Source organism: Arachis ipaensis, chromosome B5 (genome assembly GCF_059453495.1).
Source record: "Arachis ipaensis isolate K30076 ecotype BB chromosome B5, ASM5945349v1, whole genome shotgun sequence".
Lineage (NCBI taxonomy): Eukaryota > Viridiplantae > Streptophyta > Magnoliopsida > Fabales > Fabaceae > Arachis > Arachis ipaensis.
In genome coordinates, this window is record NC_142440.1 from 42987745 (window position 1) to 43012834 (window position 25090).

At 39.2% G+C, this 25090-nt stretch overlaps 1 non-coding gene across 1 annotated transcript; it reads left to right on the forward strand.

Annotated features, from left to right (window-relative positions):
• Nucleotides 1-4158: 4158 nt before the first annotated feature.
• LOC148563989 (small nucleolar RNA R71) lies at nucleotides 4159-4266 on the forward strand. The gene has a single exon (XR_015884996.1). It is a non-coding gene; the product is annotated as a small nucleolar RNA R71 (small nucleolar RNA).
• Nucleotides 4267-25090: the final 20824 nt, after the last annotated feature.

Here is a 25090-nt window from a genome sequence, read left to right on the forward strand (position 1 = left end):
GCTTCAAGAATCATTTTTATGATTTTTCAGATTATCAAATAACATGTCTCCTAGTCATCATTCTTTCAAGAGCCAACATGTTTAACATTCTTAAACAACAACTTCAAAAGACATATGCACTGTTCAAGCATACATTCAGAAGACAAGAAGTATTGTCACCACATCAATATAATTAAGCTAAGTTCAAGGATAAATTCGAAACTCATGTACTTCTTGTTCTTTTGAATTAAAACATTTTTCATTTAGGAGAGGTGATGGATTCATAGGACATTCATAACTTTAAGACATAGTTACTAACTACTAATGATCATGTAATGAAGACACAAACATAGATAAGCACTTAACATAGAAAATGAAAAACAGAAAAAGTAAGAACAAGGAATGAATCCACCTTAGTGATGGTGGCGTTTCCTTCTTGAGGAACCAATGATGTCCTTGAGCTCTTCTATGTCTCTTCCTTGTCTTTGTTGCTCCTCCCTCATTGCTTTTTGATATTCTCTTATTTCATGAAGGATGATGGAGTGCTCTTGATGTTCCACCCTTAGTTGTCCCATGTTGGAACTTAATTCTCCTAGGGAGGTGTTGATTTGCTCCCAATAGTTTTGTGGAGGTAAATGCATTTGAGGCATCTCCAGGATCTCATGGTGATGAGCTTCATACGCCTCTTGAGCTCCATGAATGGGCTCTCTTGCTTGCTCCATCTTTTTCTTAGTGATGGGCTTGTCCTCTTTAATGAGGATATCTCCCTCTATGTCAATCCCAGCCGAATTGCATAGGTGGCAAATGAGGTGAGGAAAGGCTAACCTTGCAATAGTGGAGGACTTGTCAGCCACCTTGTAGAGTTCTTGAGGTATAATCTCATGAACTTCCACCTCTTCTTCAATCATGATGCTATGAATTATGATGGCCCGATCTACAGTAACTTCAGATCGGTTGCTAGTGGGGATGATGGAGCATTGGATGAATTCCAACCATCCTCTAGCCACATGCTTGAGGTCCAATCTTCTTAGTTGAACCGGCTTGCCTTTGGAGTCAATCTTCCATTGAGCTCCTTTCACACATATGTCCATAAGGACTTGGTCCAACCTTTGATCAAAGTTGACTCTCCTTGTGTAGGGGCGTGCGTTCTCTTCCATGTTTGGCAAGTTGAACGCTAACCTCACATTCTCCAGACTAAAATCTAAGTATTTCCCCCGAACCATTGTAACATAGTTCTTTGGATCCGGGTTCTTACTTTGATCATGGTTCTTGGTGATCCATGCATTGGCATAGAACTCTTGAACCATTAGGATGCCGACTTGTTGGATGGGATTTGTTAGAACTTCCCAACCTCTTCTTTGAATTTCATGTCGGATCTCTGGATACTCATTTCTTTTGAGTTTGAAAGGGACCTCGGGGATCACCTTCTTCTTGGCCACAACATCATAGAAGTGGTCTTGATGGGCTTTGGAGATGAACCTTTCCATCTCCCATGACTCGGAGGTGGAAGCTTTTGTCTTCCCTTTTCCTTTTCTAGAGGATTCTCCGGTCTTAGGTGCCATCAATGGTAATGGAAAAACAAAAAGCTTATGCTTTTACCACACCAAACTTAGAATTTTGCTCGCCCTCGAGCAAGAGAAGAAAGAATAGATGAAGAAGAAGAAGAAATGGAGGAGAGGGAGAAGGGGTTGTGTTTCGGCCAAGAAGAGAAGAGAGGGTTGTGTTGTGTGAAAATGAGGAAGAATGGAGGGTTATATATAGGGATGGGAGGTGGGTGAATGTTCGGCCATTTAGGGTGGGTTTGGGTAGGAAATTGATTTTGAATTTTGAAGGTATGTGGATTTTATGAGGTAGGTTTATGGGGAAGAGTGGATGGATGTGAGTGGTGAGGAGGTGATGGGGAAGAGTGTTTATGGGATTTTGTGAAAGAGGGGTGAGAAGAAGTGAGTGGAGGTAGGTGGGGATCCTGTGGGGTCCACAGAGCCTGAGATGATCCTGTGGGGTCCACAGATCCTGAGGTGTTCAAGGATTTACAACCTTGCACCAAATTAGGCATGTAAAATGCCCTTGCACACAATCCTGGGCGTTCAGTGCCAGGATGGTGCCCATATTGGGCGTTCAACGCCCATTTGTTGCCCATTTCTGGCGTTGAACGCCAGAACCATGCTTGTTCTGAGCGTTCAGCGCCAGCTCCTCTCCAGGGTGCAATTCTGGCGTTCAGCGCCCAGATGATGCCCATTTTGGGCGTTCAGCGCCCAGATACTGCCCATTTTGGGCGTTCAGCGCCAGAACCATGCTCTGTTCTGGCATTGAACGCCAGGCAGATGCTTCCTCCAGGGTGTGATTTTTCTTCTGCTGTTTTTGATTCCGTTTTCAATTTTTATATTTATTTTGTGACTCCACATGATCATGAACCTATAAAGACATATAACTAAGAAAAATATAGTTAGATAAATAAAAATTGGGTTGCCTCCCAACAAGCGCTTCTTTAATGTCAATAGCTTGACAGTGGGCTCTCATGGAGCCTCACAGATGTTCAGAGCATTGTTGAGACTCTCCAACACCAAACTTAGAGTTTGGATATGGGGGTTCAACACCAAACTTAGAGTTTGACTGTGGGGGCTTTGTTTGACTCTGCTTTGAGAAAAGCTTTTTCTGCTTCCTCTCCATGGATGCAGAGAGAGATCCTTGAGTTGTAAACACAAAGTTGTCCTCATTTAGTTGAAGGATCAATTCTCCTCTGTCCACATCAATCACAGCTCTTGCTGTGGCTAGGAAATGTCTTCCTAGGATGATGGATTCATCCTCTTCCTTTCCAGTATATAGGACTATGAAATCAGCAGGGATGTAAAGGCCTTCAACCTTTACTAACACGTCCTCTACTTGTCCATAAGCCTGTTTTCTTGAATTGTCTGCCATCTCTAATGAGATTTTAGTAGCTTGCACCCCATAGATTCCCAGTTTCTCTATTACAGAGAGAGGCATGAGGTTTATCCCTGAACCAAGATCACACAGAGCCTTAAAGATCATGGTGCCTATGGTACAAGGTATTATGAACTTTCTAGGATCTTGTCTCTTCTGAAGAAATGTCAGTTAATCCAGATCACTTAGTTCATTGGTGAACAAGGGAGGCTCATCTTCCCAAGTGTCAATACCAAATAACTTGGCATTTAGCTTCATGATTGCACCAAGAAACTTGGCAGCTTGCTCTTCAGTGACATCCTCATTCTCTTCAGAAGAGGAATACTCATCAGAGCTCATGAAGGGCATAAGGAGGTTCAATAGAATCTCTATGGTCTCTAGATGAGCCTCAGATTCCTTTGGTTCCTCAGAGGAAAACTCCTTATTGATCACTGGACGTCCCAGGAGGTCTTCCCCCTTGGGATTCACGTCCTCCTCTCCCTCTTTGGGTTCGGCCATTTTGGTTATGTCAATGGCCTTACACTCTCCTTTTGGATTCTCTTCTGTATTGCTTGGGAGAGTGCTAGGAGGGATTTCAGTGATCCTTTTACTCAGCTGGCCCACTTGTGCTTCTAAATTTCTAATGGAAGACCTTGTTTCATTCATGAAACTCACAGTGGCCTTAGATAGATCAGAGACTAAGTTTGCTAAGCTAGATGGATTCTGCTCAGAATTCTCTGTCTGTCGCTGAGTGGATGATGGAAAAGGTTTGCTATTGCTAAACCTGTTTCTTCCACCATTATTAAAGCCTTGTTGAGGCTTTTGATCCTTCCATGAGAAATTTGGATGATTTCTCCATGATGAGTTATAGGTGTTTCCATAAGGTTCACCTAAGTAATTCACCTCTGCTATTGCAGGGTTCTCAGGATCATAAGCTTCTTCTTCAGAAGATGCCTCTTGAGTACTGTTGGATGCAGCTTGCATTCCATTCAGACTCTGGGAAATCATATTGACTTGCTGAGTCAATATTTTATTCTGAGCCAATATGGTATTCAGAGTATCAATTTCAAGAACTCCCTTCTTCATAGGCGTCCCATTATTCACAGGGTTCCTCTCAGAAGTGTACATGAACTGGTTATCAGCAACCATGTCAATGAGTTCTTGAGCTTCTGCAGGCGTTTTCTTTAGGTGAATGGAGCCACCTGCAGAAGTATCCAATGACATCTTTGATAGCTCAGATAAACCATCATAGAATATATCCAGGATGGTCCATTCTGAAAGCATGTCAGAAGGACACTTTTTGGTCAGCTGTTTGTATCTTTCCCAAGCTTCATAGAGGGATTCACCTTCTTTCTGTCTGAAGGTTTGAACATCAGCTCTAAGCTTGCTCAGCTTTTGAGGAGGAAAGAACTTGGCTAAGAAAGCCGTGACCAGCTTATCCCAAGAGTTCAGGCTGTCTTTGGGTTGAGAATCCAACCATATTCTAGCTCTGTCTCTTACAGCAAAAGGAAAAAGCATGAGCCTGTATACTTCAGGATCTACTCCATTAGTCTTAACAGTATCACAGATCTGCAAGAATTCAGTTAAGAACTGAAAAGGATCTTCAGATGGAAGTCCATGAAACTTGCAGTTCTGCTGCATCAGAGAAACTAGCTGAGGTTTCAGCTTAAAATTGTTTGCTCCAATGGTAGGAATGGAGATGCTTCTTCCATGTAGATTGGAATTAGGTGCAGTAAAGTCACCAAGCATCCTCCTTGCATTATTATTGTTGGGTTCGGCTGCCATCTCCTTTACTTGTTCGAAATTTTCAATAAGGTTGTCTTTGGATTGTTGTAATTTAGCTTCTCTTAGTTTTCTTTTCAGAGTCCTTTCAGGTTCTGGATCAGCTTCAACAAGAATGCCTTTTTCTCTGTCCCTGCTCATAAGAAAGAGAAGAGAAAAAGAAAAGAAGAGGAATCCTCTATGTCACAGTAAAGAGGTTCCTTATTGTTAGTAGAAGAAAAGAAGAAGAGAAAAATCTGAACTCAGAAAGAGAGAGAGAGGGTTCGGATTTTTGGTGGGTGGGGGAGAGATGTTAGTAGATGAATAAATAAATAGAATAAGATGAGAGAGGGAAAATTTCGAAAATAAGTTTTGAAAATAGTTTTTGAAAAAGGTTAGTAATTTTCGAAAATCAAAAATTAAAATAATTAGTTAGTTAAAAAGAATTTTTGAAAAAGAGGGAAGATATTTTCGAAAATTGGAGGAGAGAGTTAGTTAGGTAGTTTTGAAAAAGATAAGAAACAAACAAAAAGTTAGTTAGTTAGTTGAAACAAATTTGAAAATCAATTTTGAAAAGATAAGAAGATAAGAAGATATTTTTGAAAAGATATGATCGAAGTTAGTTTTGAAAAAGATTTGATTTTTAAAATCACAATTAATGACTTGATTCACAAGAAATCACAAGATATGATTCTATAACTTAAAGTTTGAATCTTTCTTAACAAGCAAGTAACAAACTTGAAATTTTTGAATCAAAACAATAATTGATTATGTTATTTTCGAAAATTTGATATAAAAATAAGAAAAAGATTTTTGAAAAATATTTTTGGAATTTTCGAAAATAACTAAGAAATTTGAAAAAGATTTGATTTTTGAAAAAGATTTTGAAAAAGATGAGATTTTTAAATTGAAAATTTGATTTGACTCATAAAAACAACTAGATTTTTAAAATTTTTTGAAAAAGTCAAATCTAATTTTCGAAATTTTAAGAGAGAAAAAGGGAAAGATATTTTTTTTTTATTTTTGAATTTTTAATAATGAGAGAGAAAAACAAGAAGAATGATGCAATGCATGAAATTTTTAGATTAAAACAATGAATGCATGCAAGAATGCTATGAATGTCAAGATGAACACCAAGAACACTTTGAATGTCAAGATGAACACCAAGAACATATTTTTGAAAAATTTTTAATGCAAGGAAAACATGAAAGACACCAAACTTAGAATTCTTTAATGCTTAGACACTAAGAATTCAAGAATGCATATGAAAAACAAGAAAATACACAAAACATGCAAATGCAAAGATCAAATAAGAAGACTTACCAAGAACAACTTGAAGATCATGAAGAACACTATGTATGCATGAGAATTTTCGAAAAATGCAAGATGCACATGCAATTGACACCAAACTTATAACATGACTCAAGACTCAAACAAGAAACGCAAAATATTTTTGATTTTTATGATTTTATGATTTTTTTGTATTTTCTTTTAATTTTTTCGAAAATCAATTTGAAAAAGAAAAATAAGGATTCCAAAATTTTTAATATGAATTCCAGGAATCTTGCCATGTTAGTCTAAAGCTCCAATCTGAGGGTTAGACATGGCTTAATAGCCAGTCAAGCTTTAGAAGAACTTTACATTCATTAGCCAATTTGCTAAGAAAGATAAAGAAGCTCTTCTCTTGAGTCCAAAAGAATTGAGACATGGCTTTACAGCCAGCCAGGCTTCAACATGCTTCATGAAACACTAGAATTCATTCTTAAAAATTCTGAAGAAAAAAATATATTTTTGAAAACATTTTTATTTTAAAATTTTTTTTTCGAAAACAAAGGAGAAAATTTTGAAAGATTTTTGAAAAATTTTTGAAGAGAAAACAAAAAGAAAATTACCTAATCTGAGCAACAAGATGAACCGTCAGTTGTCCAAACTCGAACAATCCCCGGCAACGGCGCCAAAAACTTGGTGCGCAGAAATTGTGATTACACTTTAATTATGTAAAATTCATCGCTCTTTCTTTCCCTGGTAATGTCGCCAAAAATATGATGCCAATGCCATGGTTCACAACTTCGCACAACTAACCAGCAAGTGCAATGGGTCGTCCAAGTAATACCTTACGTGAGTAAGGGTCGAATCCCACGGAGATTGTTGGTATGAAGCAAGCTATGGTCACCTTGTAAATCTCAGTCAGGCGGATATAAAATAGTAATGGGGTTTTCGAAAATAATTAATAAAATAGTGATAGAAATACTTATGTAAATCATTGGTGAGAATTTCAGATAAGCAAATAGAGATGCTTTCGTTCCTTTGAACCTCTGCTTTCCTGCTATCTTCATCCAATCAGTCTTACTCCTTTCCATGGCTGGCTTTATGTAATGCATCACCATTGTCAATGGCTACTTTCGGTCTTCTCTCGGGAAAATGATCTAAATGCCCTGTCACGGCACGGCTAATCGTCTGGAGGCATCACCCTTATCAATGATTACATCCTATCCTCTTAGTGAATATGGTCAACGCACCCTGTCACGGCACGGCTATTCATCTGTCGGTTCTCGATCATGCTGGAATAGGATTTACTATCCTTTTGCGTCTGTCACTACGCCCAGCAATCGCGAGTTTGAAGCTCGTTACAGTCATTCAATCATTGAATCCTACTCGGAATACCACAGACAAGGTTTAGACTTTCCGGATTCTCTTGAATGCCGCCATCATTCTAGCTTACACCACGAAGATTCTGATTAAGAGATCTAAGAGATACTCATTCAATCGAAAGTAGAACGGAAGTGGTTGTCAGGCACGCGTTCATGGGGAATGATGATGATTGTCACATTCATCACATTCAGGTTGAAGTGCGAATGAATATCTTAGAAGTGAAATAAGATGAATTGAGTAGAAAACAATAGTACTTTGCATTAATCTTTGAGGAACAGCAGAGCTCCACACCTTAATCTATGGAGTGTAGAAACTCTACCGTTAAAAATACATAAGTGAAAGGTCCAGGCATGGCCGAATGGCCAGCCCCTCTGATCTAAGAACCAGGCGTCCAAAGATGAACAATGGATTAAAACTGAGACCAAAGATTCAAAGATGTCTAATACAATAGTAAAAGGTCCTATTTATAATAAACTAGCTACTAGGGATTACAGAAGTAAGTAATTGATGCATAAATCCACTTCCGGGGCCCACTTGGTGTGTGCTTGGGCTGAGCTTGAATGTTGCACGTGTAGAGGTCCTTCTTGGAGTTGAACGCCAGCTTTTGTGCCAGTTTGGGCGTTGAACTCCACTTTGCAGCTTGTTTCTGGCGCTGGACGCCAGAATTGGACAGAGAGCTGGCGTTGAACGCCAGTTTGCGTCATCTAAACCTGGGTAAAGTATGGACTATTATATATTGCTGGAAAGCCCTGGATGTCTACTTTCCAACGCAATTGGAAGCGCGCCAGTTTGAGTTTTGTAGCTCCAGAAAATCCACTTTGAGTGCAGGGAGGTCAGAATCCAATAGCATCAGCAGTCCTTCTTCAACCTCTGAATCTGATTTTTGCTCAAGTCCCTCAATTTCAGTCAGAAAATACCTGAAATCACAGAAAAACACACAAACTCATAGTAAAGTCCAGAAATGTGAATTTAACATAAAAACTAACGAAAACATCCCTAAAAGTAACTAGATCCTACTAAAAACATACTAAAAACAATGCCAAAAAGCGTATAAATTATCCGCTCATCATTATTCATCAAGTATTGATAGGCATTGTAGCTTGCCATGCCAGGGTTATAACTATATGTCCCATTTAGGGATACCCCGGAGGAGGTGGTACTGGATCGTACAAGAGTTTATTCATTGTGGTAGTAGCAACTTCTGTATACCCCATATTAGGATTCTCTAGAGGTAGAGAATAATTCGGGGTAACCTATATTGAGGCCATGTGATGGGCATAGCTGGTGGGATTCCTTCTGTGACAACTGGGTTCATCATTCGATTTGATGGACCAGCCCCTGTCTCTGGGCCTCTCATGGAATCTCTCAGATTATTATTCGACGTATCAGTCGAAGTCGAGGCTCTATCGGACATTATTACCTTACCACTACATAATTGCATATACAGCTTGACACGATAACCTAACCCAGGGTCCCACCGGGAGAGCCAATTTATTTCACTCGATTTTTAGTAATCTCGACAAAGTGTTGAATCGAGTTTGTATCAAGATCCCAATTCAAGGAGCAGATATGACTCTTCTAAAAACAGTGAGCTCGACCCGGAAATAACTTAGTGTTCGTGTCGAAGCGAATTGCGTCAAACTATTAGTGGCAAAATTGTAACAAATAAAATGGAATTGTGTGAAATAAAGAAAAGAAAACTTTGAATAAATGAAAATTTAAAAGTGAGAAGGAAATTAAAAAAAAAAAGAAAGAATAACAATGAAATATTTGAAACAAGGAAATTAAACGAAAGACAAACAAAAGGTAATAAAACAAAATGGACTCCTAATTCTCACATGCACTTGTACTCTAATGAATCCACATTTCATGGTATTTATTTTCTCTAATTGGGTGGATTTCATCAACTTTCCTTGTATTTATTCAATGAAATAGCATGGTTTTGTAAATTCTCCCTAAATTGTGCTTAAAAGTAAAAACATGCTCTTTAGGCTCTTATTTGCCAGATTTTATTCACTTTAATTCTATTTGATGTCTTGATGTGTTTGTTGAGTGATTTAAGGTTTTGAAGGCAAATATGGATTAAAGAAGTTAGGAAGGAAAGCATGCAAAATAGGAGAATTCAAGAAATGGAAGATTTGTAAAGTTGTCAATCCTGACCTCTCGGTACTAAAGTGATCATAACTTGAGATATCCAAATGAGGCGGTTTCAGTGGCATTGGAAAGCTAACATCCGGGGCTTCAAAATGATATGCATATGTCTATGGTAGACTGATGAACGTAAATATTCTTATGCCGGTTAGAAACTAGTGATAAATCCGATCGTGAGTATAGTCTAACCAACACACGAATACCTCATCAAACAATTCTAAAATCTATGACCGAGAGTATTGGTCCCGGGTCGTTCTCCCTAGGAATTGCTTTAGAATGTGCATCATTGATTAAGAAAGCTTTTATGGTTTTGAGAATTGGTGCAAGAATTCAAACTAGCAAGGCAATCAACAATTAATTGAAATAAAAGCCTTGGCCAAGGGTAAGCATTGGAAGTTCCATCATTATAGTCTCCTTCAATTATGATAAGAATTGATTGTTGCTTCACTTAGTTAATCCCCTAACAATGGAGGAAAGTCAAATGAGAGTAACTAACTTGAGTCACAAGTCCTAGTCTCACCCTAGGGAAGTCTAGCTTTAGTGCACTCCAAGTCAATTAGCAATTCTCAACTCATAATCTATAATTGATATCAACTATTCAAGTGTCTCCAATAACTCAACCCCTAAGCCAAGTGAGAGAAATCTACTCCATAGTTAAGGTTGTCATTATCACAAACAATTGGTAGGCAATTATAGAAATCATGATGTAATTGAGAGAAGAGAATTGAATCAAAGCTATCTAATCCAAATAATCATCAACAATCAAACAATTGAATGAAACCTCAATTCATTAATCCAAATTCAAAGTAACAAAATGAACCAAATCTAGATCTAAGGAATTGAATCAAAAGAACATCAATTAAGAGTAGAGGAAGAGTAGATCTACACTTGTAGCAAAACAAAAGGTCAATCATCAATAGATCTCACCAAGAATTCCAAGGAAACTTGCAATGGAGGATGAAAACCTAGAGAGAAGTTGGAGCTTCTCTCTCTAGAAATAAAAGGTAACTAACTTGCTAAAAAATCTAGAATTATGACTAATTGTCCTAACACCCCTAATCCTTGGTCTTCTTAAGCTTTTCCCTCCAAAATCTGCTCCAAAATAGGGCCTGGGAACCCCCTGAAATCGCTGGGCACATGTTTCATTTAAAAAATCATGTGCGCATGTCGACGCGTACGCGTGCGCGTACGCGTCCGCGTACGCGTCCTTGGGCTCTTTTGCGATCTGCGCGCAGGCGTACGGTGCGCGCGAGCGTCATAAGGGATATGGCTCAGCCATATAGGCGCACCGGCTCCTCGCTCGGCTCCACTGCGCTGGCTCTGGATGGGCGCATCCACGTGTACGCGCACTGTGCGCGTGCGCGTGCATGTCCAAACTTCCATTCTTTAATTTGTTTCATGCTCCTTCCATTCATGCATGCTTCCTTCATTCTTCTTGGCCATTTTTGCCCTATAACTTCTGAAATCACTTAACAAACGGATCAAGGCATCTAATGGTAATACAGGAGCATTACAATATCTCAATTTTGATGTAAAAGAAGTATATTTTTATCTATGAGGTAAATTAGGAAAGAGACACGAAATCATGCAGTTTTATACAAATAAGTGTGGAAGATCATTGATAAAACCCTTAGATTCTATTCATGATAAACCCTAAAAGCGGGGTTTATCATAGACATGAGTTTAAGTGTGCGTACACACACAATGTGTGGGTGCGCACGAGCCAAGATTTAGCAAGTGTGCTGATGAGAGGAACTTTTGCGTGGTCTAGAAATTTGCTGATAAATCCTCGTTGAAAGTATAGTTTCTAAACCTTCAAAAGTCCTTTCATACAAACGTTTTGGTTGTCACAAGTAACAAACCCCTAAATAAATTGTTAACCGAAGTATTCAAACCTCGGGTCATCTTCTCAAGGAACTGCAGGGAAGTATGTTCTTATTATTGGTTATGGAGATTGTAAATTCGGGGTTTCAAGAATGAGGAACAAATATGACAAATAATTTAAATGGCAATTAAAAATAAATAAATACTATAAAGCAAACTTTTGGGCAAGGTATGAGAATTTGGAAGTCCAGACTTAGTTATCCTTATCAATAACAATGAAAGTCGAATCTTAATTCCACTTGGTCAACCTTTACTAAAATAAAGGAAAGTCAAGGGACTAATTAGTTTGATCTTCGAATCCTATTTATTTCCTAAGAAAAGGTTGGGATTATTGAAGCTCAGTTCAATTAGCAAAGATAACAGTTATCAATTATGTTGAGATAAGATAACTCCTGAGTTACTGCTTTCTTAACCAAGACCAAAAGAGGAAAAAGTAAATTTGCTGGAATAAAAATGCCTTCAGATGTAAAGCAACAATAACATAAATTAAAGAAAGTAATCATGAATTGAAATACCTCAAATAACATTAATAAAGGAAATTATTATCTAACATGAAGGTTCATAAACTAAATTGGAAAAATAAATAAAAATAAAGAACCTGGGATTGAGAGTTACTCCTAAAACTAAGAGAAGTCCTAAATCCTACGAGAGAGAGAGGAGAGAACCTCTCTCAAAACTAGATCTAAAACATGGGAAATAACTAAATTGGTGAGCTCTCTCTGAATGGATGCGTTCCCACACTTTATAACCTCTGGTCTATGCCTTCTGGACTTGGATTAGGCCAAAAAGGGCTTCAGAAATCGCTGGAAATGTTTTCTGCAATTTCTGGTGCGTGGTCTCTGTTGATGACATGTCAACATGTCATGTTTTTCTATGCTTTTTCATACAAGAAATTGATGATTAGTGCTTAAATATTGCATTCTTTTATGCTTAAATGGTATATTTCTTTGATCTTTTAATTTTATAAATTTGGTAGGAAATAAGAAGAAAAAGAAGCAAAGAAGCACAAAATAAGCTAAAAAGGAGAAAAAAAGAGCTTTGGGGCACACTTTGAAGTTGGAGCACACTTTAGAGCCTTAGGCCACGCTTTTAAAAGCGTGGCCCATGACCAAATCAAGGAAGCATGAACAATCAGCACACAAAGCTCAGTTCACTAAGTGAACTTAGCTTTGCCGTACAAGAAAAATGTGCTTGGAGGCAAGAAATTTCGCAAAGTTAAAATCTGGGCGTTTACAGCATGACCATGCCTCCTTCAAAGGGCAATAACTTGAGCTACAGATGTCCAATTGATGTGCTTCCAGTTGCGTTGGAAAGCTGACATTCAGAGCTTTCCAACGATGTATAATAGTCCATAATTGGCGTGAAATTAAGGCACAAGTGAAAGGCATCTTTAAGGACAAAAAACAAGCAAAAATAAACCAAAGTGGCTTCACCAAGGCTCGAAGGGGGAGACACAAGGAAAGCAAGGCAAGAGCAAAATAGTGCTCAGTTCACTTTTCTAACTTAGCTTTATCGGGCTCCCACTCAAGAAAATTCAAGGAAAAGGCTCACAAAACTTCTTCCACCAAGAGTTGAACTTGGAACCTTGAAGACAAAAGCAAGGTGCCACAAGGGGAGCTCAGTTGGTTTTCCCAACTGAGCGCTACTTCCCCCCTTTTCCCTACAAATTGACACGGACCCAAGGCACCAAGAAACTTTGGCGCACAATTTTGGCACACAACCAAGGCTGGACGCGCATCAAATGACACGGACAGCACAACTTGAAAGCTAAGTTGGGTTTTCCAACTGAGCTTTCCCCTGGGAGCAATACCCATGGACCAAAAATTGAATAAAAATTCCATTTAAATTCAATTCTTCTCCAAATTGAATCAAGGCCAACCAAACCCATTTCTCCTCAGATCCAAAGCAAGCAAAGCCCACATCATCACTCAAAGGTACAAGAACAAGCTAGAATTAGGATTTTCATTTAATTTGTTTTTCATTTCAATTTCATTTTTTTACTTTGTAAAGCTTATATAAAGGCATCAATTCCATCTCATTAGGGAGCTCGATTAGAAAGTAGGCTAGCTCCAATAGGGAGTTGTGCACTCTTTAGTTTTCATTTTGCTTTCTCTCTTAGTTTTCTTTTCTGTTTTGAAATTTTGGATTGAGATTGGAAGGAATTCTGTTTTCATTCTCCATCTGCAACTTCTCTTGTTCCTCTTCTGCAATTTACTCTTCCATTTTCATTTTGCAATTGTTCTTGTTGGATCAAGGAAGGATTTGAGATCTAGACTTGTTTTCTAGTCTCTTCCACTCCTGAGATCTTGAACACCCTTTTAAATTGCTGCAAATTAAGCATTCTTTTCTGTTTTTAAAATTCTCCAAGCATTTTTACTTTCTGTTGCATTGCTTCCAATTTACATTTCCTGCAATTGCTCTAAATCCTTATTCACTGAAATTTTGCTTCTCTGTTTACATTGCTTCCAGCACCCCAGCCCCTTTACTTTTCATGCAATTTACATTTCTTGTCATTTAAGATTCTTACAATTTACTTTTCTTGTTCTTTAAGTTTCTGCACATTTACTTTCTGCACTTTAAATTTCCTGTTATTTACATTCTGTTGGCTACAAATTCACACAATTCACTCAATGTTAGCTTGACTAAACTAATCACCCACTAAAGTTGCTTGATCCATCAATCCCTGTGGGATCGACCTCACTCTAAGTGAGTTTTACTACTTGATACGACCCGGTACACTTGCCGGTGAGTTTTAGGTGTTTTGGGAAATTCAGTTTTCCACAAAAATACCATCAAGTGGGTGATTAGTTTAGTCAAGCTAACATTGAAGTGAAATTGGTTGAAATGTAGCCAACAGAAAGTAAATTGACAAGAATTTAAAGTTGCAGAAAGTAAATGAGCGAAATCTTAAAGTGCAAGAAATGTAAATTGCAGAAATTTAAATGACAAGAAATGTAAATTGCATAAAATGTAAAGGGGATTGGGTGCAAGGAATTTAAATGAAAGCAGTAAATCAGTAACTTAGAACAATTGCAGAAGAATTAACTTGCATGAAAAGTAAAATGGAAGCAGTAATTCAAGCAACTGGAAATGTAAATTGCATGAAAAGTAAAGGGGCTGGGGTGCTGGAAGCAATGTAAATAGAGAAGCAAAATTTCAGTGAATAAGGATTTAGAGCAATTGCAGGAAATGTAAATTGGAAGCAATGCAACAAAAAGTAAAAATGCTTGGAGAATTTTAAAAACAGAAAAGCAATGCTTAATTTGCAGCAATTTAAAAGGGTGTTCAAGATCTCAGGAGTGGAAGAGACTAGAAAACAAGTCTAGATCTCAAATCCTTCCTTGATCCAACAAGAACAATTGCAAAATGAAAATGGAAGAGTAAATTGCAGAAGAGGAACAAGAGAAGTTGCAGATGGAGAATGAAAACAGAATTCCTTCCAATCTCAATCCAAAATTTCAAAACAGAAAAGAAAACTAAGAGAGAAAGCAAAATGAAAACTAAAGAGTGCACAACTCCCTATTGGAGCTAGCCTACTTTCTAATCGAGCTCCCTAATGAGATGGAATTGATGCCTTTATATAGGCTTTACAAAGTAAAAAAATGAAATTGAAATGAAAAACAAATTAAATGAAAATCCTAATTCTAGCTTGTTCTTGTGCCTTTGAGTGATGATGTGGGCTTTGCTTGCTTTGGATCTGAGGAGAAATGGGTTTGGTTGGCCTTGATTCAATTTGGAGAAGAATTGAATTTAAATGGAATTTTTATTCAATTTTTGGTCCATGGGTATTGCTCCCAGGGGAAAGCTCAGTTGGAAAACCCAACTTAGCTTTCAAGTTGTGCTGTCCGTGTCATTTGATGCGCGTCCAGCCTTGGTTGTGTGCCAAAATTGTGCGCCAAAGTTCCTTGGTGCCTTGGGTCCGTGTCAAAGTGTGGGAAAAAGGGGGGAAGTAGCGCTCAGTTGGGAAAACCAACTGAGCTCCCCTTGTGGCACCTTGCTTTTGTCTTCAAGGTTCCAAGTTCAACTCTTGGTGGAAGAAGTTTTGTGAGCCTTTTCCTTGAATTTTCTTGAGTGGGAGCCCGATAAAGCTAAGTTAGAAAAGTGAACTGAGCACTATTTTGCTCTTGCCTTGCTTTCCTTGTGTCTCCCCCTTCGAGCCTTGGTGAAGCCACTTTGGTTTATTTTTGCTTGTTTTTGGTCCTTAAAGATGCCTTTCACTTGTGCCTTAATTTCATGCCAAATATGGACTATTATACATCGTTGGAAAGCTCTGAATGTCAGCTTTCCAACGCAACTAGAAGCACATCAATTGGACATCTGTAGCTCAAGTTATTGCCCTTTGAAGAAGGCATGGTCATGTTGTAAACGCCCAGATTTTAACTTAGCGAAATTTCTTGCCTCCAAGCACATTTTTCTTGTACGGCAAAGCGCTTTGTGTGCTGATTGTTCATGCTTCCTTGATTTGGTCATGGGCCACGCTTTTAAAAGCGTGGCCTAAGGCTCTAAAGTGTGCTCCAACTTCAAAGTGTGCCCCAAAGCTCTTTTTTTCTCCTTTTTAGCTTATTTTGTGCTTCTTTGCTTCTTTTTCTTCTTATTTCCTACCAAATTTATAAAATTAAAAGATCAAGGAAATATACCATTTAAGCATAAAAGAATGCAATATTTAAGCACTAATCATCAATTTCTTGTATGAAAAAGCATAGAAAAACATGACATGTTGACATGTCATCATCTGTCACGTGTCCGCGTGGGTCACGCGGTCGCATCATTCGGAGCTTTCCTTGTCACGCGATCGCGTCAGTCATGCGGCAGCGTCGCTGCTTCTTTGCGCTTGGCATGTGTCCGCGTCGCCCATGCGATCGCGTGGATGCCAATTTCTTCAGAAGCTCCCTTTTGTGCTTTCCTTCCATTTTTGTATGTTTCCTTTCCATCCTTTAAGTCATTCCTACCTTAGAAGATCTGAAAACTACTCAACACACTAATCACGGCATCAAATGGAATTAAAGGTGATTAAAATAATTAATTTAAAAGCATAGGAAACATGTTTTTCACATACATCACATAATAAGGAAGGGAAAGTAAAACCATGCAATTAACATGAATAAGTGGGTGAAGGATTGAATAAATCACTCAAACTAAGCACAAAATATATCATAAAATATGGGTTTATCAACCTCCCCACACTTAAACAATAGCATGTCCTCATGCTAAATCCAAGGTAATAAGTAAGGTTAAAGTGATGGAATGTCATGCAATGCAACCTATTCTAAATGCAACTACCTAAATGAGTCATGCAATTCTAATTTATTCACTCATATATAAAGCTTACATGTAGTTAAATTAATTCACATTCTCAAGGAGTCATATATGTATATAGCCAAGCCTTAGATAATTAATAAGCACTTTTACAATTGAAATGGGAGAAAAAGCATTTTATGAACTTGCAAGACAATTAGATAATTCAAACAGAGATAAATGTTAATGAGCTATTGAACCCTCACTGGATTTGTTTTAACTCTCTAGTTACTCAGTGTTTATTGGGTTAATCACTCTATTCCTCTTTTTATTCTTCCTTTCTATAACTTTGTTCTTCATCTAACCAATCAACAATTATAGAATACAGTCATACCAAAAAATCATGAGGTCTTTAATTAAGGTTGTAATGGGGCCAAGGTAAAGGTAAGGATATATGTATAAGGCTAAGTGAGCTAATAAGTGAATCCTTAATTAGACTAAGATCTCACCTAACATACATACTTAGTAAAACAAAACTTCTTTACCTATTTTCCCATATTTTCCCACTTGATGTTACATGCTCATGTTTCAATTTTTATTTTTATCCCATGTGCATTGCTTTTATTTTGCATTTGGGGAATTCTTTTGTATCCCCTTTATTAAATACTGAAAAATAACTTTTTTTTAATGCACATGGTAATTTAATCACTTTGATTTCTCATGAGCATGCTTCCCAAAATTTCTTAATTTGAGTTATTTTATTCCTTTCAACTTTTCTACCTTTTGTTTTTATCATCCATGTTCCCAATAGGTTTCCCACATTTTAAACTATTCATAATTTTCTATCTTAAGCTAACCAAGGATTCAACTTGGGATTTTATTTTGTTTTTCTACTTAAGGCTAGTAGTGTGGCTAATAGAATAAAAGGGGATTTAAAGGCTCAAGGGGGCTAACAAGGGTGATGTAAAAGGCAGGCTATTTTGGGATAAGTGAGCTAAAATCAAATAATGGCCTCAATCACTCTCTTGGTATATATCTACATTCTATAATCGGACATATAGATTAAAACAAAGTAAAGAATACCAGAATATAAAAGAAGGGCGGAACACACAGGAATAAAAAATTATGGTTTGAATGTAACCATACAATTAAGCTCAAAACTCACAGGCTATGTGTTCTCTAGCTCAAAAATCATTTATCACTTATATATGTCATGCAGCTTTAGTTAAAAATTCTCATTATTCTCAATGTAAAACTTATATTGAATGTCTTTAAAGTTCTAGTGTTTCTCCTTGATGAAGTGTTGTTAACTAACATGTAATACTATATATACAAGGTGTGGGTTGTTTTGATTCTGTTAAAGTCTCTAGTTTACTTCCCTTTTTATATTTTCCAATTTAAACTAAGCTATCTTATGCTAAAAAGGGTAAACTATACTAATTAATCCACAATTTCTATAACTAATAAGTTAGAATTGCAACTAAACTAAGTGGCTAAAATATGAACTAAAAATACAAAATGCAGAAATAGAGTAAAAATACATGAAAGTAGCAATGTATAAGTACTCAAAAAATAAAAATAAAAATAAAGAGAAAAATACAGAAAAATATCCAAAATAAAAGAAAAAGAGTCTGTAGTGGTTCACCAAAATAATACGCCAGAGATGGAGACCTCCCCACACTTAAAAAATGTAGCATCGTCCCTGATGCTCGCTCAAGCCGGGTGTGAAGGGGTGTCATCACTGGAAGGGATGGTAGCTGGGGTCTCTATGGTGGCTGGCTGAATGTCCGACTGCTGGAGAGGAGGGGCTGTCTGAATGGGATTTTAGAATCTGCAGCCTGGATCTGCTGGGGTGCTGCCTGCTGGGTGTCTGCCTGCTCTGCCTCTCCCTGGAGATAGGTCTCTGCCTCGGGCGCATCCGCCTCCTCCTCAGATGCCTCGAATGGTGTGTCAGGCTCAGAGGGGATGTCACCAGATCGTATCATCAGCTTCAGGTGCTCATAGCGTCGCTTGTTACGACGCTCCATCTGGTCAAGTCATCGAAACAAGCGGTGCACCAGATGATAGACAGGCTCTGTGGCAGGTGGAGGTGCAGTGGTGGTAGCAGGGGTAGGTGGTGCAGCAGTAGAGGAAGAGGGGCCAGCAGATGGTGTAGCTGTATCATCAGTAGTGGCAGTCAGGAATGGAAGTCTGTAGCCCAAGGCCAGGAAGTTCCTGCTGTGCGGGATAATCTTCTTACATTCCGCAGCAGGTGGCCTCTCATCAGCATCCTCCCATGGTACGTCAGTTCGACGGCCCAGCTGTGTAACTAGATAGGGAAAGGGAAGAGTGCCTCGGACGTGGACCCTGGCCATATAGTGCCGGATAAAGCGTGGCAGGTACAGGTCCTTGCCCTCCATCACACACCAAAGGAGGGTGATCATAGCGGCTGGTATCTCAGTCTCGTGAGTACTCGGCATAATGTAGTTGCTGAATATCTGATGCCAAAGCTGAGCCTCATCGTTCAGGTAAATCCGCTTGATCCCCTTGGGCATGGTGGTGTTCTGACCCATGATCCAAGGAACTGACATGTCAAGGGTGATCCTCGCCTTGACTGCATCCCAGTCAAAACGCATAAAGTGCATATCCTCCTCAGCTTTCTGATAGCCATCTGTCTGATCAGTCTTAGGCAAAAGTTTCAGAACCTCTTCTATTGCCTCCTCAGTAACCAGAATCTGCTTCCCTCTGAGGTTCACTGCATCTAGGGAACTTTTGAAGTAGTTGCAGTAGAATTCCCTAACCCAAGATGCATTAACCTCAGTCAGAGGTCTCTCCAGAAAGAACCAGCCTCTTTGTTTGATCTGATCAGAGGTGTATTGCTGGAGTTCTTCTGGGATCTTCAAAGTCCGCTCCAGGTATAGGTTCCTGGAGTTTGCAAACACCGGATACTTTAGCTCACAGTATCGGTTTGCAAACTTTACTGAGTCATTGGCGGGAAGTAGCTGGTCGGCCTTCTCCTGCGGGGTAAAGGCTTTCTCCCGCAAGGAGGCATCATGCATGAGGTCGATGATAGACACGGAGGCTTCTCCTCTTTTCCTTTTGCCAGTAGTGGCCTTGCCTTTTCCCTTTCTCTGGGAATCTGACATCCTGAAAAAAGAAAACCAGGATATAATAAAAATAGGAAAGCAAATAGGCAAATAATCAAAGAAAACACAAAGTGGCAAAGGAGCAATAGGATAATGAATATGAGTTAAGTAAAATGTACATTTAGGATTGTATAGGAGTGAAAAGTCTGAAAAGAAGAAATCACAATCCAAAATGTAATTGAATGCAAGTTAAATAGAAAAATTAACATCACGCCTTGGTTAAAATGTTAAAAGAAAGTGAAAGAAAAGCAAAAAAAAAAAAAAGAAGTTTTGAAAAGGTTAGGTTGGTTAGAGTTAAAATTAGTGAGTTAGTGAAAAATGGGTTAAAGTAAGAGGCATAATGAAAATAGTCCAAGTAACAAGTAATCACAGGTAGAAGCTATAGGTAACTCATATTCAAATAAGTAAAACAGTTTGATGATGATTCAAATAGAGATAAAGAAAGCAAAAATAGGAATCAAACATCAAAATTGCAGTTTAGGAACCAGGAAATCAAAGAGGATAAGAATGCATGCCCTGGCATTTATGAATGGTTTGGTTAAAGCAGAGGAAAACAGAGTTCAAGATTCCAAAATCAAAACATGAATGAAAGTCAAAAAGATTTATAAAAAATTTGGGCAGCATTCCGGCTAAAATTGGATATTCCCGGAAAATAAACAGCAATCAAACAGTTCATATGAATTAAAAAATCAAGCTGCAGTTACATATAATGAATATAAACATGAAAATTAAGTGTAAAGAGCAGCAATATACAAGAAATACAGCATATGAACAAGATCACAGCAACAACAGATTTGATAAAAGAGAAACATGAACAGTGCAAGTAAACAGACCTAAATCCACTAACCACATCCTAGGCTACCTAACAACCTAAAATCCACTACAACATGCATATCTAACTAGCCTAAACATGAACATAAACGGAAAAATAAGAATAAACTACGAACGGATAAAAGGGATTGCGTGTTGCGGAACCTGGAAGGCCGAATAATGAGAATAGGCAGAAAGGTGGCTGGGGGTGGTGATGATGGTGGCGTCCGGTGCTGGGCACGGCGGCTGGCTGTGGTGGGCACGGCGGCGCGGCTGTTCGGGGCAGGGGGAAGAGAGGGTAATGGGGGTAGGGGAAGGGAGGGGGGAAAGAGGTGGTGTTGCTGGTTGGGTGCGATGGGGATGGTTGGCGGCGGTGGGTGGTGAGCAGTGGCGGAGGAGGAGGAAGAAAGAAGAAAGAAGAAGAAAGAAGGGGGAAGGAGGAAGGGGGGTAGGTGGCGGCGGCGTCTGGGTGGTGGCGCGGTGGTGGCTGGGTGGTGGTGGTTGAGGGTTGGGGGAGAAGAGAGGGAGAAGAAGAGTTGGGGGGTGTCGCGATTGATGGGGTTTCGCGTGACTGGGGGTTATATTTTTGAATCCACGCGGCCGAGTGGAGCACGCGGTCGCGTGGCTGGAGTGAAAAAGGTGGTTGACGCGATCGCATGGGTGACGCGATCGCGCGGAGGGCAAAAAGAGTAAATGACATGATCGCGTGGGGCATGCGAGCGCGTCGCTGGAATTTGTGCTAAACGCACGAATCCAGCGTCGTTTCAGCGCAACTCTCTGTCTCCTTGGGGGTGTTCGTGCAATCCATGCGACGCGGTCGCGTCGCTGACGCGGTTGCGTGGGATTGGTATTGTGTGAGTGACGCGATTGCGTGGATGACGTGATCGCGTGGGTCAATTGTGTGAAACGCACAATGTCCGCACGATTGCAGCCTAACTTTCTGGACATTGGATCTTTATGCCGATCTCCAGGTCACGCGGCTGCGTGGATGACGCGGTCGCGTGGGAAGTATAGTTCGCCATTTGACGCGATCGCATGGGGCATGCGGTCGCGTCGCGCACCCTTTTTTTTATATGCAGAATGCGGAATGCAATATGCAGAATGCAGTGCTTAATGTGAATGCTATGCATGATTCCAGATTCAATAAAATAAAATAAAATTCAAAAACAAACAAAACTAAATAAAATTAAAATTGCAAAAGGAACGATCATACCATGGTGGGTTGTCTCCCACCTAGCACTTTTAGTTAAAGTCCTTAAGTTGGACATTGGAGGAGCTTCCTGTTAGGGCGGCTTATGCTTAAATTCATCCAAAAATCTCCACCAATGCTTGGAATGCCAATAGCCTCCGGGGTCCCAAACTAGGCATGTAAAGCTTCTGAGCAGCTTCAAACAGAGTCTCAGGCTCCCGGGGTGACGAATGTCAGAATAGAATCCATGATCCCAAGCCTTGTTTTTAAATCCGCCTCTGTCTTGATCTATATTTTTCCATCCGGGCGGTTTAGAAAGTAGATTCTCACCATAGTGACCAAACATTTTCCGAGATCCATTCAATTGAGCATGATACCAATCCGTGCACTTCGAGTTGAAGCGTGGAACCTTATTGAACCTTGTACGCCAGCTCTGAGCATGAGCCATTTCCCTCTTACTCTTAAAGCCACAGAGAGCTCTAAGCTGGCCTTCTGTTTCAAGCAAACCGTATTCAAGTGAAAAAGTAAAGTTAAAAGTTAAGGATTATACCCACTTGAAGCTTGTATTAGGTGGTAATGGCCTTGGGGAAGGTGTTTCTGGTGGTTCTGTAAGTTCTACTCCCTTGTGCTCTTCTGTGAATTCCTCCACTTCCTTGTAAGGTTCTTCAAATGCATCTGAGTCCTAGTCAAAGTCTTCTATGTCTTCCTCATCACTTGAGTCATAGATTGGAGGTTGAGAGAAATCTACCTCCGCGTCATCTTCGTATTCACTTGGGGAAGATTTTTCGATCTAAGAGAATTCACTTGCGGATGCAAGTTCATTACTAAGAGAGCTAGACTTGTGACTATCATCATTAAGGGAATTTGTGTCCTGCGTTATTCCGTCTAGTTCTTCATAAACGACTTGCCTTGGGAATTGTGCAATATCCTCCTTAGCATCAACTGTAACGTCCTTGATGGAGTTCTCCTCAACTCTGGATTCCCATGGAGGTTCAGCGTCTCCTAGATCTTCAACCAACTCTTCTTCTTGTACAATGACAGCTTCTTCTACTTGTTCTAGTATGAATTCATGCTCTGTCTTGTCCACTGGAGTTTCTAGTGTCTCCTTCATGCTACGCTTTTCATTAGATTGTCCACATGGGGCTGTGGTTGGTCTTTGAATGTTCGTGCGTCTAGAAGCTAATTGAATTACTGCTTGCTCCAGTTGTCGAATGGTTGTTTGAAGTTTATTTACTGTTGCCTTGAGGCGAACCTCTGATTCTCTGGGTGATGGATTTGGACATGAAACATAGGGAAGTGGTGGTGCTTGGGAGTGATTGGATTGGTACTGGGGTAGGAAAGGATCATACGGTGGTGAATGGTGTAGAGAAGCTTGTGAGTGTGGTGGTTCGAGGTTATGTTGAGAGGTTGGTCTATGGGCACGGGGTTGGACTTGTTGGTAGTTACAAGGTTGTCCACCATATCTTTCAGCTGGGTATGCATTGTAGAATGGTCGTTGTCCATGATATCTTGGAGGGTGTTGTTGCCTGAAGGATTGATTAGATTCTCTTGGCTCCACCCATCCTTGATTGGTCTGACCTTGATGCATATTCCTGCTGTAACTTCTATTTCCTTCAACAAAATTAGACCCAAACTCAAAGCGAGAGGGGTGAGAATTCATGGTAGCAAATAAAAATAAAAAGGAGAAACAAAAATAAATAAACAAGCAAAAGAAAAATATTTACAATAACCAATAATAAGGCACACGTTAGCAGTTCCCCGGCAACGGCGCCATTTTGATGAGAGGAACTTTTGCGTGGTCTAGAAATTTGCTGATAAATCCTCGTTGAAAGTATAGTTTCTAAACCTTCAAAAGTCCTTTCATACAAACGTTTTGGTTGTCATAAGTAACAAACCCCTAAATAAATTGTTAACCGAAGTATTCAAACCTCGGGTCGTCTTCTCAAGGAACTGAGGAAAGTATGTTCTTATTATTGGTTATGGAGATTGTAAATTCGGGGTTTCAAGAATGAGGAACAAATATGACAAATAATTTAAATGGCAATTAAAAATAAATAAATACTATAAAGCAAACTTTTGGGCAAGGTATGAGAATTTGGAAGTCCAGACTTAGTTATCCTTATCAATAACAATGAAAGTCGAATCTTAATTCCACTTGGTCAACCTTTACTAAAATAAAGGAAAGTCAAGGGACTAATTAGTTTAATCTTCGAATCCTATTTATTTCCTAAGAAAAGGTTGGGATTATTGAAGCTCAGTTCAATTAGCAAAGATAACAGTTATCAATTATGTTGAGATAAGATAACTCCTGAGTTACTGCTTTCTTAACCAAGACCAAAAGAGGAAAAAGTAAATTTGCTGGAATAAAAATGCCTTCAGATGTAAAGCAACAATAACATAAATTAAAGAAAGCAATCATGAATTGAAATACCTCAAATAACATTAATAAAGGAAATTATTATCTAACGTGAAGGGTTCATAAACTAAATTGGAAAAATAAATAAAAATAAAGAATCTGGGATTGAGAGTTACTCCTAAAACTAAGAGAAGTCCTAAATCCTACGAGAGAGAGAGAGAGGAGAGAACCTCTCTCAAAACTAGATCAAAAACATGGGAAATAACTAAATTGGCGAGCTCTCTCTGAATGGATGCGTTCCCACACTTTATAACCTCTGGTCTATGCCTTCTGGACTTGGATTGGGCCAAAAAGGGCTTCAGAAATCGCTGGAAGCGTTTTCTGCAATTTCTGGTGCGTGGTCTCTGTCACGTGTCTGCGTGGGTCACGCGGTCGCGTCATTCGGAGCTTTCCTTGTCACGCGATCGTGTCAGTCATGCGACCGCGTCATGTGCGTTCTACTTAAGGCGCGCGGTTGCGTCAGTCATGCGGCAGCGTCGCTGCTTTTTTGCGCTTAGAATGCGTCCGCGTCGCCCATGCGATCGCGTGGATGCCAGTTTCTTCAGAAGCTCCGTTTTGTGCTTTCCTTACATTTTTGTATGTTTCCTTTCCATCCTTTAAGTCATTCCTACCTTAGAAGATCTGAAAACTACTCAACACACTAATCACGGCATCGAATGGAATTAAAGGTGATTAAAATAATTAATTTAAAAGCATAGGAAACATGTTTTTCACATACATCACATAATAAGGAAGGGAAAGTAAAAGCATGCAATTAACATGAATAAGTGGGTAATGGATTGAATAAATCACTCAAATTAAGCACAAAATATATCATAAAATATGGGTTTATCATGTGCGTACGCACAAGTCCTGGCACGTGACTTCATTAATTGCAACTCGCTGGCAGTGATTTTTGGGTCTCCAGAATCCAATCCAACTTATTTCTAAATCTATTTCAATTAGAATTCAAGAGGAAACAAGGGGGAGCAGTTAGGTTTAGCTTAA